This window comes from Strix uralensis, chromosome Z (genome assembly GCF_047716275.1).
Source record: "Strix uralensis isolate ZFMK-TIS-50842 chromosome Z, bStrUra1, whole genome shotgun sequence".
NCBI lineage: Eukaryota > Metazoa > Chordata > Aves > Strigiformes > Strigidae > Strix > Strix uralensis.
In genome coordinates, this window is record NC_134012.1 from 73,890,127 (window position 1) to 73,906,204 (window position 16,078).

The 16,078-nt window shown below is 34.9% G+C and overlaps 1 protein-coding gene across 1 annotated transcript in view; it reads left to right on the forward strand.

Moving 5' to 3' along the window:
- Positions 1-16,078, forward strand: part of CNTNAP4 (contactin associated protein family member 4) — a 246,442-nt gene that overhangs the window by 63,763 nt on the left and 166,601 nt on the right. The window lies entirely within an intron of this gene.

Genomic DNA, 16,078 nt, shown 5'->3' on the forward strand with positions numbered 1-16,078 from the left:
GGGAAGCCCCTCCATGATGCTTAAATATGGAAAATGCATAAAATTTAACAGCTGGAAGAAATCAGGCAGCCTGGGTTTGTTATTTTGTGACTGCATACATTGAAGGTGTGGAACAGAATGTCTCTGATGATGAAACTGCAAGAGCTTAATAAACTGCTTTCCAACAAACACCTTTGTGGAAAATTTGACTTTCTTAACACCCTTTTTTAACATAATATGTGCTGCATTGCTATAGTATTCTGGTCTGACTAGGAGAACAGGTTTCTTTCTATTGGAGATGATCTTTTTGCTGATAACCCCAGTTAAATTTGATTATCAACAGTTAAGAACATGTTGACTTTCCTATCCAAATTTTATGTGCTATATATTCATTCCTTTCCATAATTGTTCAAATTTGTCATATCTTTTGGTGAAGCTTCATCTTCTATTTTGGTCTTTTCTTAGCATATGAAGCTATGGATTAGCCTTGGTAGGCAGAATATAATCTCTAACAAACTCCATTATTTGACAGTTTCCACACTCAGGCAACATCATTATTATTGCACAGCTATAAAACTAATGTTCTGGCAAAAGTTTAAATCACAGCAATTGGAAAAGATCTTCTGGTTGTTTAGCTTGTGATTTTGTTACAGCCCAGTAAAAGAAAATACTGGTCACACAGTAAAGGATGATTCTTTTTAAAACTGGCAACTAAAAAAAGATGCTAATATCAATTAATAAACTATTTTTCTTTAACTATTAATTAGCAGTTTCACTATTATCTACTTATTCAATAGCAAAAATCAATATTATCTAAATATTATTTTTCACTGTGAAGAAATTTTTACCGTACAGAATTTCCACATAAGGACGTAAATCTCCAAAACCACAAAATGTAATGCTATCATATGGGCAAATGTGTTAGCTACATCACATCTCAGAAGTTTCAAGCTCTAAATCCACCTCTTTTAGAGGCAGAGATTGAGTTTTTAGTCTTTGGACAGTTTTTAACAAATTTGACCTCAATCCTTGACTAAAGCTCTTCAGACTACCTAGGAGTAAGTGTAAATGAGTTCTCGAGTCCATAAATTCATTTGCAATCCAGTTAATAATGTATATTTCTTAACCACCTGTCATTCATAAATCAAATAATGTTAAAATTTAAGGGACTACAAGGAATGTGTGTGGGTATATATGTATTTATATATGCTTTTCTGATAGGTACTGTCAGTTTCTCTTTTTTTATATATGTAGTGTGTCTATATATGACATATGTATATATTATATTTATACATATACATATGATGTTTATCATCATAATCTACTTCAAGAAATCTTTAAAATATAAAGAGCCAAAATTTCAATTCAAAGCAGCCTACTGTTCCATAATACATTTGAGATAACAAGACAGCCATGAAACCTCTTAGAAATAAGAACAGAAAGAGCAGCTCTATTTCTTATTCAATATCCATCTAGTGAATCCTGGATAACCTATCATCTAGGATAATGTTTCAGGATATAGAGTTAGTTAAGCGGATATATGAATGTTTGCACATAGCCAGAGGAACCACAGCAGCAATGCTGTCAGACATTAGTTTGCAGTTGGAAATTAGTAATTGCATAAACATAGATGCAAACAAAGCACAAATATTGTCTGCTTTCATTGCATTAATGGTTATATCTATTTTTTGCCTTTTATTTTGTCCTAAAAAGACCTAAGTTTTTATTTTAGTAATTAGCATTTTATTTACCCATGTGGTATAAGAGATTGAAAATAATTTACAAATAAAGTGGGTTGATTCCTAAAAATACAGTTATTTAATGGATAATTGCTGATATCAGGTTAACTTCTAATTCATCAAACTCATGCTAAAGAAGTGTCAGTTTACAAAATTAATTCTTACAAGGAAGAAGAGACTGTGTAAGCATTATTAGGTTGTACTGAATTGGTGTAATTTTGATTGTGTTCCTTTAAAAAATTCTCTGCAATATTTTAAATAATATAACATTTCTGAAGAAAAAATAAAGTTGGAATCACAGTAGTGCAGAAGCTGCACTGTTCAGTTCATCAAGGTTTTTAACAAGAATATTACTTTTCTGAAATCTGTGGAAACTTTTCTACACAACAACTACCATGATTTATTTATGTTTACGTATATTATATAGCCTGATTTCAGTAGTTCTGCTCCCCATAATGGCTGTCATTAAAAGTAAGAAGCTGTGATGCTCTGAAAAGATGGGATCTGAATATGCATAAATGCACAATTTTCAGTGTGAGAAAAGCTTTTAAGTTAAACATAGCTTTATAAATAATACAGCTTAACTGTGCATTTGTTATACACCAGTTGTCATAAAACTGATGCAAATACAAAATCCCTGAATTTCTCATTTGGCTGTTGAGGTTGGCTGATTTAGTTTCATAAACATTATAATGATATTTTTGAAAATCATAAATGAGGACTAATGTCATTGTAATACTCTGAAAAACCAAAAATCCAGATTGCTGAAAAATTAAGCTTTGTTCCAAGGACAAAATTTAAGTGAATTGAACCACACTTTTTCTTCATTGTTAGGTAATGCAATTAATAAATTTTGTCCTCCAAAGTTGCGTGAAACAATAATAAAACTCTTAATCTGGTAATATTTATAGCTGTACTACCTATAACTTTTTAACTCATTTAACCAACAAAGATGTTATCTTCTATTTCTCACAGTCAAGCCAGATGTGATTATATTTTCTGATCATGAAATTCCATTAGTCTAGCTCAATTGCATTTTCCCTGTGCTGTTTTTCTAGCCATCATAGTTATACTCTCAGTCTTTATGCCAACAAAACTGAGTCAGGAGTGAATGCTGTTTGTCCTTCTCTAATCTAGTTCAAAGTTCTTCTTACTCATAAGGGCTTATTTCCAAATTCTGTGGCAAAGTATTGACATCAGAATCCATGAATTCCGAAAAACACAGATATTACACAAATACACAAAACCAGAAATTCTCTTAGGTTTGAAGAGAAATAGTGTAGTTTATTTTTAGTTCTTTTTATAAGAATAGCAATATTAAAAATTGGAAGACAAATGGAGCTACTGGATTGGTTAAATCGTGGCTTTCTGAAAGCTTCTTACTGAATTGCTATGTTAGCATTTTAACGTTAAGGTCAATATGGAAAAGATGATTGAAAACTAAACACAGTGACTCAAGGAAAGTTATACTGACTTTCCAACTGAGGATCAGGCATAGTGAGTCTAAATATACAAGTGAACAAATTGCTATATAACCTTGAAGTTACTGAGAAATGTCAGTAGGCTGACAAATATTTTAATTATTAATGTACTCATTTTCTAAGTAAGTATCATATGACATAATTGCACAAGTGAACAGAATGCTGAGATTCATAACTGGAACAACAAATTAGGGAGATACTGCTTATATAGGGGATATTGCATTTAACAGTTTGAGTTCATCCTTTAATATGTTTGTCAGGTCAAGTAGTTCACAAGTGTGCATGTACACAAATGGAACTGCACATTTACATGCATATTGTGACACTTGAGAGTACCTTACACAGAGCCAAAATGGAATCAGACTAGACATTTGAGTTGACTTATAGAGTATCTGTCAGTCCATTGTTGAATATTCAACATTTTCATAAAACCATGTTCTTTTTGTGTATGTCAGGTCTTCATGCAGGCCAATAGCCAGATGGAGTTGGCCAGTGTTCCCCTGCTCCTAGCTGTAGTAATTTATACTTACAATAATGAAAATGAAAAGCTTTTCTGTTTAAATGTATACACTTAGAATATTTTTGCGTGGAAGCTGCAAGTGCCAATATTTTATCTTCCTGCTTTGCGGTACTAAATGCACCATGTTGTATGTGCTAAAACAGGTGCCAAAGTCAGTGAATCAGCCTTTGCAGGGTTGAAATGGAATTTCCAAAAGTACCACCATCAGAAAGTGAATCATTGAGAATTGAGATTAAAGTAGTAATAAAAACAGCAGACACAAACATGTTCATCTGCTCAGAGATACTGCCCTGCTCATTCTCTAGCAGAGCTTACAAACATATCACTCCTGCTGAGTACAACTGGAGATGATCTATCTAGCTTTACATTAGAACTTAGTGATAAATATCAGGAGGATTTAAGACTTAGTTTGATACTATTTTTAAATTCATTGCCATTCGTTTTGTAGTTCACTGATACTGCTGTTTAACACTCTCCAAAGCAGTGTGCAATTCCTCAAGGAAAATACAAGAGTATCTGGAATATTCTTCTACTTCTTTTGCAGCAGTTAAAAAATTTTTTTAGTCCATAGACATGTCAAACTGCTCTTAATAAATGTCAGTATTTCCTATTAGAATGCTATTGGTGGATTTATGTTTGAGGACACAGGAACACAAATCATAAAAGAATGTCTGGATCAGAGAAGCAGAATGTGGGTATACATATTTGTATTTTTCAGTGTAATTCACATGACTGAAGACTATCTTGAGTTAGGCAATTTAATTCAATTACCCTGGAAAACATAATCAGAACACTGTTACAGTGGCATATATTTAAAATATTCAGTCTTCTGGTGTCACATATACTGAGGCCAACTGGTCAAATCAAAATGTTTTAATCTTGCTTTCCTTTTAATTCTGTGACCGTAGTCAGTAGAATATGGGGTGGCACACTAGGTTGAAGTGAACAGCCATCAGTGAAAAAGAACCAGGTTTAATGTGGTTTAATAGTTTGATTTTATCTGGTTGTTTCACATTTGAGGGAATGAAAGGAAAACAACTCGAAAGAAAAAAGATTACAATTTTTACAAGCCAATGAATTACAGAAGTTCATATGTAAAAACATCTTTGTCAATGTAAAAACATTTTTGGCTATGAAAGCTGCGGCTAATTATCAGTGCTAGCTTTAAAGTGCAAGACAGCAGACTAACATGTTAGGTAGGATCACTGAACAAGGGAAACAAATTTAGGTGGTTCACTGAAAGCATCTGCTATGTAAAGAGCATGTAAAAATTTATTAACCTGAAAGAAGTTGTATAACTTTATCAAACTGTGCTGAACAGTGTATTGGAGTTAGTTATGCTATTCTTTTGTTTTGTTGTAACAAATATTGATAAAATAAATACATATTTTCCATTTCCACTCCATTTGGTTTATATTTGCTAACAGAATGTTGAATATACAATTAGAAGTTACATCAGAACAGAATTCTAAATGAGAATGCTGCTTAAACTCAGCAGTGTAACGAAAGATGGTGGCAGTAAGATCTCTTTATTTTTGTTCTCTCCATGAAGTTTTCTACCTATGGACATCTGCCTATGAATACAATGACCTCTTCAGACAAAATTTACAATGATGAGGTGTAAATAATCCTCACTTTGTTGATGAAAAAAAAAAAAAAAGAGAAGATTAAGGATGAAAAGTAATGATCTAAGCTTCACACACAATAGGATTTACTAATACATCATCCTAAACCCAGATATACCCATAGACTAGAGAAAGAAAAGAGAACAGCAGTACTGCAAGAGTGAATTTTCCTAAGAATGCAACAGTCTCCCAAATTAAGTCCTGACTTTGTTTCAGCCTTGGATTATTGTCAGAATATGTGCCAAAAAGGGGTACAACTTCAAGAAAAAATATTGGCTTTGATAAGGCTTTGAATCATTGCCAATAAGTTCTCCTTTTGATAAACTATGGCAGTCATCTTTATAAAATTTCTCCCTGGATGTATTTACTTAATGATTGATTGACGAGAAATGTCTTCAAAGCCTTCTGAAGATGCAATGTAAAAATGGGATTCCCTCACTCGCTCGCTCGCTCGCTCACTCACTCACTCGCATTACTGTTAACACAGAAGGGGGGTGAAATAAAGTTAGCTACATTCTTCTATCTGGCTTCATGAAGCTAGAGCAAACTTTGTCATTAATACCATTTCCCAGCACCTTTCTGTCAGATCCAAAATGCCTCTGAAACTTCTCTTGACATAGTAACTGCTACTTGTCACAAATTAATATTAATTTTATAATGCCTGCCATAATTTTGAAATTTAAGATCCTTACATATTAAATATTCTGACAGCTGAAAAAATAAATGCAATTGCGTCTTTTCTTCTAAAACCATACCTGTCTCCTTCATTGATACTCAGGTTCAGAATGTCTTAAAATAAGGTAGACCTACTTATGAAATTAAGCTTCTTCTGCCTTTGAGGCCACTGAAGTAGTTGCTCCACCCACCTCCCTTAGAAGAGAATCTGTCTGACTGAAGCATTGATATAGCTCTTCTCGTGTTCTGCCTAGCTCAGAAGTCCCTGAAATATTTTTAGTAGTTCTGATTTCCATTGAGAAAGCTCTGCATGCCACCTATGAAATACTACTGGGAAAATAGAGCTTCCATGCATGGATAAGCTAACAAAGAGCAAAGAGCTGTTATTTCTATACTTATTCCTGGAAATTACTCAGATAAATTTCCCTTATTCTTCAACTTTTAAGCAAGACTTGTTCATTCATTTCTTGACAGCAAAGGTAACTTATTATCTTTCAGAATCAGATGGGACTTTTCAGTCTTTTTTCAAAGCGTGCATCTCATGAAATATTCTTGTTAATGAGAAGTTTTTGTTTTGGTTTTTTTTTTTTTTTTTTTTTAGTGTGTAGGGTTTTCCCAAATACTGGGCCTTCATAAAAACATCTCTCAGTTGTTCTCTCACAATATTTTCTGAAACCTGGCCAAAAGCTCCCGTAACAATCCAATCTCCTCTGTTAGGAAAGACTGGGTGCTATTCAAGACCTTCAGAGTTTATATAGCCTAACAAAATCTGATTTTGTTGTAATATACAGAGGTAAGTATTGTTTTCCTAAAAGAGAATACTGCTCAGAAGACTTCTTTGAAGGGGAAATCTTGGTTTGATTCCTTGAAATCTATACAAGATTTCATTCTATGTTTCTGTTATTGAGAACTTAAGTGCTTATATTGAGGTTAACCTATCTCTGTCAGTTTGTAGCTTATGAAGACAAGACCAGAAAACAGCTAAGGAGCTATGCATAAAGTTGATAGTATTTCTTAGTTTTATCAGTTCTTCGTAATAGTTAGGACAGCTTCAGCTAGTACTTGATTCCCTAGATTCAACTTATGTTATTCAAACACTACTAAAATCAATGGGAAATGATGAGTGGTTTCCTACAGAATCCAGTTGTGCTGGGCTACTGAACCATGACACTGTCCTGAAGAACAGCCATGGAGTCTATTTATAGACTGTTAAAGTGGCACGTCACAACTGTTTTTAGTCTCCCCCAAATGAGTAATACGTCTCTTTCATGCAGAATGTAATTGCTTACTAGAAGTCTGAGATTCCCCAACTATACAAAGGCTACTGTTTTAGTAATCTCTAAATAAAGAAATTTTTTTTGTTCTTACAGTTTAGCTGAACATAATGTATCTGCTAAGATCACCAGCTTAAAATAAGGAGAGGAGAGTGCAGACATGAGAACACCAGGGTTGTTTTTGTCTGGGACCAGTTAGACATGGGCCTTTCTTCAGACAATAATGACCCTTCCTGAAGAGCTGAGCTTTACTGCATTGTGTGAGGATTGGCTGTTTTTTATGGTAGTACTATGTGAGTATGAGAAAGACTTTTTAGTCCTGAAAATAATCTCACAGAAGCAATAGGATTCCTCTAAGATCAAAGGCAAAAGATGATGCAGCTATCAAACATGTGGTTGAAAAATACTATGCAGAAATTTTATATATGGAGCACTGACTGCAGAACTGGCTTCAAATCTAGCAGTCCCTCTCTGCCTCCTTCTGTCTGTGTTCAAAGGTGATTATTTCATAGAAATACTATGAGTATTTCTTACTCATAGTTCACGCTCCCTCATCCTCTTCTCAGTTTTACTTGCCACAGTTGATCCTACATTCATGTCTTTTATCACTGAGGTATGACTCAGAACAACATTGATGTGATAGCTTTTGCATAGCCTTTCTGACAAACTGGACAAGTTGTGATTTAAACTGTTTGGCATCTTCGGCTATTCAGGTTCTTCCTGATAATTACTCTTCTTGCACTTTGCTAGTCTACAAATGGGAGTTTCTAATTGCATGAGCTCTACTTCTTGCATTGCCTTATCCAAGCACAGGAGAACTAAAATTTGAAGACAAAGGTTTGATCCTGGCATTCATCTTCTTCCCCAGTTCTGTTACTCAAGAGACTTTTCTAAGGGGCCAAGAGAGTTCTCACCTGGTAGCAATCCATCAACACTGTTTATCAGATATTCTCTGCCACCCCTATCACTGTCATTAGTCAATAAACTTTTAGAGAACAAACCCCTTGCGTTGTTTACTTAATTGTAAGGCTACAGTTTTGTAGTTCTCTATTTGTGAAAGAAGATTCCTTGCTTTTCAGCTTAAAAAGGAAATGATGCCATATTTTGGTATTTTGGGGTTTTTGGATGCTGTAACACACTTCATTTGACTTTTCTAAGCCTGGAAAGCCTCAGTTGTCAATTACTTGCATGTAGAAAATCTGCTTTGTAATAAGTGCAGCCAAATTTATCCCTGGTGCAACTTTATTGACTTCAAATTAAAATCAGCTTCTGTTAAATGATCCATATGGGAAATACATATCTTGGTTAATCAAAGGAAAGCATCCTTTACAATGTGCGTTAGTTTAAATCTGGATTTTTACTTATATGCGCTGCTTGTACAATTAAATATGAAAAAAATAGACTAAATGGAAGAAGCTGGTGTGAATGCATATATGAGTGTGAACTGTGTTGTGGTTTACATGACAACATAGGCAGCAGTAGTTATAGAGCAGGATAAACAAGCAGGAGGGTGCCGTTCATACAAAGGGGAAATCTTTATACCAGTTTCTATTATCTGCAGTTCAGAGTTTTTAAAATGAAGCAAAAGAAGCCTGGCTGCCTGATAGCTACAGAGAGCCAATCTGGAAAGCTTAAGCATCACTTGATAAATTGTCTGCCAGCAAGGTTAAGTTTTAAACCTGATATAACCCTCCAAATCCACTGTAAGAATAGTCAGGTAATTTCTGTCATGGATTTTGAGGTTTTGGGCCTTTTCCTCAGTCATTTCTTGTTTTGTTCTTTTGTAGCTATTTCCTAACTTTGCTATTTTTTTTATTTTCAGTATCTTAATGATAATGGTATTGTCACCCTCATGAAGCTAAGAAATTAAGAAAATGAATGCCCTTAAAACACACATTGTAGCAGACAGGAGCCAGGATGAGGAAATAATACCCGTTCAGCTTTGTGATATATTTATATTGGTGGCCACAGGGGAAGGCAGAGGATATTCAACTCCGGAAGCAAGGAAAACAATCTCATAGAATTTAAACCATATGTGAAGTGCATAAGAATGAAAATCTTCTAGAAATGTAGGCAATCTGAAGAAAAGGAAGTCTTGTCCTGTAAAAGTAGTGTCTAAATCAAGGACAGATTACAGAACTATAATCTTGTTTATAGTGTAGCAACTGAAATTGCCAAGAAATTGTTGACTGAACTGTAAGCTGTATAACTTCTGCAGAAAAGCATTATGCATTACTTGGGGGAGAGTGTGAGGAAACCCCAATATATTGTAACTTAACTGACTTGGAAATGAATGTTATAACACTGTAGAAATAGAAATCAAGAATAATGAATGTTCACAAGGCAAAACTTGGTTCAATAATACATGAAAGATGCATGATTGCTTAGATTTCAAATCCAGCACAAATAAATCAATTTTAATGTATTAAAAGTATCAAGAGCTTAGGAAATTTTCCCATCATTTAATACTCAGTTTATTTATGAATATTACATAAAATGAAGGAGTGTATTTATCAATTAGTATGTACAAGTGGCTGATGAAGACTTTAAAATTTGATTTAATCACTGCTAGGCTGGATGAAACCATCCTCCCAATAACCACAGACACTCCATGAACTTGTCAGCCATCAAGGCAAGCTGGCAAGTTACTACTAAAATGGGGTTGAAAAACAGATTTGCAAGTTAAGAAAAAAAGTAAGTACTTCAGAAGAAGTATGCGGTTGCTAGATGTGTTGAGTAAATTAATGTACTTTAAAGAGAATTACACCATATGTGTATAAACATTTTTTTCAAACATTTATATTAAAACCAATTAAACTATGAAGAACTAACATTCAGTAGAATCAAAAGATTATTTATCAGTGTGTGCAACTTCAAGTCAGCATGTTCTTCATAAAAAGGAACTGTGTAATGCTTGGTTTTTCTACCAGAAATCAAGCATGAAACTTGCATGCTTTTGCAGCCTGGATGTAGATTTTTGGTATAGTGCATGCAACTAATCTCAATATTGGCAAGAGACAGTGGAAGATAAAGAGGATTAAACACCTCCTGAGACAAAGTTAAAAAAAAAGTATCTCTAGATATAGGTTGTCTCCCTTGTGAAAATTGTTTTTCTGATTTGATGTTAGTTCACAAGGAAAGATGTTTCATCTGTGGCCGTTAGAAAATGCAGTGAGAGTTAATTAAAGGAAATCTATATTTTACATAAATGACACTGGTAAAAAGAAAAGTTAGAGAAATAAGGTGAAGACTGCAGAGTTGATCATTCAGAAAGTTTAGGGATGACAATGTTCTTCCTGTAAATCTTAAGTTAACCCTGTGTGCTCACACATTTTGGCACAGTCTCAATTAACGTACACAGTATCTGAATCCCTATAGAGACTCTTGCAGACCTCCCCAGATCTCCCCAGAAACATCCACAACACACAGCATGAACATCTGACAAGCTTTTCTGTTTTTCAGCAAGATCTTTTGACATCTGTTATGCCCCTGACTTCTGTGCATCACCAGACCCAGATGTATGCTACAACAAAAAATATTCTGCCAACCACTACAATTAATCTTGCACATTAATCTTGCTGCAAGGATAGAACACAGTGTAAAAAAGACTATAAAGTGCTGGGTGAGGAGCTAACATGCTCTACTAGTGTTTCCTGCAGGACTGAGCAAATATTTAATCTCCGTGATGCTGCAGGTAGCAGTCAGATGCTGGAAGGACAGCTGGCTGCTGGACAGTCAGACAGGAGAGCTTCTGAAACACCTTTGACAGATGAAAGCATCGTGTGAACCAGAGTGGTTCAGCAGTAGTATTCCAAGAAACATGTTGCAGCTGCTGAATGGTGCTCCAGGCCAGGCTGTGGCATCATACAGGCCTTTGGAGACATCATGCTGCATCTGCTCTGTGACTGTTCTATATGGGTCTTATGTGACATTGGTCAGTAGAGACCTGATGGAGGGCTTCTGGGACTTCATCTTTATTGTAAACCCCCAAATCAACTATCCCTGGCACTAGAAGCCCATGTATCTGTGCCTCTTCCTGTTCTTTCTGCAGGATGTAGTGCAGCAGTATGAGGCGGAATAGGCTATCTGGTGGCATGCCTTGCAAAACGTCTGGAAAATGTGATACTAAAGGCAGAAGTACCTCCCTCAGCTGGCAGCAGGTAGTGCTGCCATAACAGAGACAGCTTTTCAGGCATTTTTTCGTTTACATCTTTCTAACTTGTTCTGTCACTTCATTCTGAATAAAGCTCTGCAGTCACCAAGTTAAAATGCTTTTTGCAGATGGGCTTTAAAAATTATGCTCTCAGCACAGTCTGCCTGACTACTCCTGTTGACTACAATACAACCTTCCCTTTCAGTTGAAAAGTTCAAAATTGTCACGAAACTTACCACAGTGACACAGTGTTCTGAGAAGTCTTTGGATACCACAGCACTGCAGCATGATGCTGTGCCTGGAACTGTTAGTGCATGAACTGAGGATTTAGTAGTGATCTGGTAGTAGTTGTCTGGTCTTGTGTGGGGTGTGCCACAGATACAGATATGGTATGGATGTGGACTGCCCAGCTTGTGGGTATGAAGTCCCTTGTTTAACCTCCCAGGCTGGGTATTCACAAAGTTTTCTTACTTGCCTGATGCTGCCACACTGCTCTGCACATCCACTAAAAGATGAAACAATATAGACATAAAGATAAGGCTGTGGAAGCTGCTACAGAGCACTTGAGGTGTAGCCACTGAAACCACAGAGGAGATAGTATCACTTACTCTTTCTGAAGAAGTAATTTTAAGAAAAATCTTGTTTTATTTCATCTGTTTTAAGGTAGGGCATGTGAAATATTAGTGGAGCCTTTGTGAACATGTGAGATTTATCAGTGATTTAATTTTAATTTAGCTAAATTGGAAAGGTGTCAAAGGGTGGCTCTCCTGGTAAATATTCAGGACCCTGCTTGAATTGAGAGAGCAGCAGATTTTTTCATAAAGTGACAGATTTGATCAGTGTTTGTAGATCTTGTGGGTTGGAAGAAGTATCATGATGCCCTGTCCAACCAAAGGACCCAGCAACCATACACTAAATACTGCCCTGTTACCTTCCTTGCAGGAAGAAACTCTTCCTGTTGGGTTGCATGCTGTATTCTCTTTAATATCTGTTGGCACTGAGTAAGTGCTACCAGCATAGATGGGAGGAGATGCAACATGGCAGGGACAGCTGTGTTTAGATGTGTAGTGCAAATGGAAGCAGCTATGTGGGCGTTTCAAGGGAGAAACTTCTCAATAGGAAAGAGAAGACTTTCATGAAGAACTGAATTTACTTGAAAGGAGGGTGAGAGATTTTTCCCAGTAGTTTAGAGATTGCTTTAAATTCAGTGTCATCTTTATTTTGTGTTAATAATTTTTAGAACTTGTATTTTACCTGAAAATGTGGTTGTTGTGTGCATGCCTGTTTTCAGTGGAGATACTGACTGGGCCACATTTCTCTGAGAGTGCTGCTTGAGCAAACTTGGAGATCTCGGTGGCACCTTCTCAGAGAGCAAAATTGAGGTAAGCTCTGTTTTGCAGTCTTGGTTTTACAGTAACAAACACATTATTGGAAGTATGTTAGTGATGTAAGGTGTAATATCATCTAAACCATTTGGTGTATTTTCAGAAACTAAGTGAAAACGTTGAAAGTGTATGTCAGGGAGCAGGATGGGCTGGCTGAGCTCAAATGGGATCCTGAGCACATGAGCAGATCACAGCAGGAGGCCCCATGAGAGACTGGGGAGGGCTATTAAGTCCTTTTAGTGCCCTTGGAGCACTGATACTGTTTTAGAAAGATCAGTGAAAATAAGATCATGGAAAATACATGAGAAACCTAGAGTTGCTGTGTGGGAGGCCAGTGACCAGTCTGGAAAGGTAACTCACATGGTCTCACGGAGGACTACAGAAATATTTTTAGTATTTTATAGAGAGCTGTTTATTAAGGTTGGTTATCCCTCTGTTTTTGTGGAGAAAGAAAAAAACCAAACAGCATAGAAAAAAAAAATCATTTGCCCTCAGTGCCAAATGAAGTTCATCTGAAATCTTGATTTTTTTTCTTTTTTTCTTCTTTTTTAAATATCAAAGTGTTTTAGAACTATCTTTAAATGTCTTTATGGATTTATGGTGTTGCAAGGTATGAAGACTTTCTAGCCAGCGCTTGAAGTATTGATAGATTAGATTCTTCTTAAAGAATAATGGACTATTATAGGACAGGACATTGAAAATAAACATGGAACAAAAGTCAAACCTTTTATTTTAAAGAAATAGATACTTTTTCACCTAGTGATATATTTTTAATTAAGAAAACATAAGTGAGTATGATTACCTTGCCCCTGGCTATATTAGGAAGTGGGTGTGTTTTCACTGGTATGGTGGGTTATTTTCTGTTCTTGATGTAATAAGTAATCCCTCGGTTAGTTTAGGCAATAATAGTTAACAGATTTTTCTATCTGTTTTTATATCATTTAACTTAACCTGTGGATTTGGGAAGTAAAATACACCAAGTAGGAAATTCAATTTAAATTACTAACCACTGAGTGGTTAGTAACCCACACACATTCTCAATGAAGACAGACTGGTGTGACAAATTCTATGTAATTTTGCCTCCTTTAAGTGCAGAATACCACTTTTACATTATACTTGTTTTCACTGAATACCTATCTTAGGCAAGTGCTCTTTTCTTTACTTCTTGTTCTCTGTCTTAATTTTCAGAGATGTGTCTGTATTTCTTATGTTAGACGTAGTCAGTTAAGTGTTCACTTACGGAAGAACATATTCTATGTCAGAATTCACATTTATTAGAGACAGTTCAAATTTTGATGGATTCTGTTTTCAGATACTGTTAATTCTTGCCCATTTTGTCAACTTGTATGTGTAAACATTGACGGGTTTTTTGAGTTATGTGATGTGAATATTCCTTCAGAATTGTTTTCTTATCATATTTTTTGAAAAAATATTCTAAATTTATTGGAAAGGGGCGTGGGATAGAATGGTTGCCTTTAAGTCACTGCTGAGAGTAACTGTAGCTGTTTTTGAAATAGTTTGCTAAGTAATTATATCACTAATTATGATTAATGGAAAATTCAAATCCCCACTCAGCTACAATTTCTATGATAAACAGGTTCATAAAGAAACCACAGAAAAGTCATGTGTAGAAAATGCTATAGATTTATCCTGGATCTTATGTCTCCTCTTACGAAAAAATGAATAAAAGGAGAAACTCAGTGGGAGTTAAGGCAAAATATATCCAAGTATTTACATGAAGTTCTAAATCCTGATTTTGATAACGAACTAAAAAAAATTTAAAAAAATCTGCACAGTCTTTAACTCCACCCATAGATTTAAATCTGTTACATTTTATTTCATAAATGTGCGGACAAAAGAGTTGTTACACACATGGAGCTTTATGTGTTTCTCTCAGTTCTTTCCACTTACCTTGCTCTGTATAATGAACACCTATATGATTTCCCACCATTTTATTTTAAAATGACAGTTTTAAATCCCTAAATAACAGTTCTTTTCTTTTTTTTTCCTTATTTTCTAAAGGAGCTAATGTTAAGAACATGAGTCATGACCCTGGACAAAATTAAACTATATGTGATGTTTTATTTATGAAATGTTATGCATCTTGAAGCCTATACAAGCATAAGATTGGATTGCAGTTGTCTGTTTCTACATATTACAATGTTTATTGATTGTTGTGGAAACTAGATCTATCTGTTCTTGTTGCTCTGTGCCGGTATGCTTTAAGAACTTTTCAAGGTGCCTCTAATGTTGTGTGAGTTTGTCTGAATTACATCAAAATCTGGACTTACAAAATGTATCTTTCATCATTTGTTGTCACCCCATTGTCTACTAAAACCCACCAGATGCTAAATGTGTCTGAATACTTGTAAATTTTGCAAAATATTTTCATAACACAACATTTTTCTTATAAGATTGTTTGCGACCTATCCTTGGGCTTTTCCATCCAACTTTACTGACGAGGTAGTAACCTGATCTGAGTAAATAAAGGCAAACTAAGCAAGACAAGAGAGAACTGAATTGATATTATGTCTTGCTTCATTTCAACATGTCTTTCTGATTGAGTAAAATACTGTAGAAGTTTTAGATACAGCTAAGTATTTTAGATTAAACTTAATTTTTGCAAATTGGTCTGTCTTCTGATTGAAATGGCACACATATACCTCATACTCTCTTACCATTTTGCCTACAAATAGGTTGGTCACTTTAAGAGGCATGTGTAAATGTATCATCTAACTGTGCTTTTTTTCTTTATATACAAATCTGTATATCCAGGCCCCACAGAACAGAATGATGTAGAATCATTCAGGAGATCTTCTAGTCCATATAAAATGAAACTGAAGTGTATAAAAAAAGTAAATGAAATTCTGAGTTTTTGACTTAAAAGAGTAATTGGATAAGAATTATTCTGTAAAATTCATTACAAAGAGAAAAAAGGAAGTAAATAAATTCACAACAACTTTTAATAGTTATAATTGGTTACATATATCAAGTACTCTGTATAAATTTTTATAATAGTTGCTAAATAATATCAAGACAGTTTTTGGTGCAACTATATCTTGAATTAAAATTATAGAATGGTTTGTGTTGAAAAGAACCTTTAAAGATCATCTAGTTTCAAATCCCTGCCGTGGACAAGGACATCTTTTGCAAGATCAGGTTGCTCAAATGAATTAATTCATTTCTGCATATACAAGTTTTGTGTTAACTTTCTTCTTTAAGGAATATGTTTCAATCTTTTTCATTC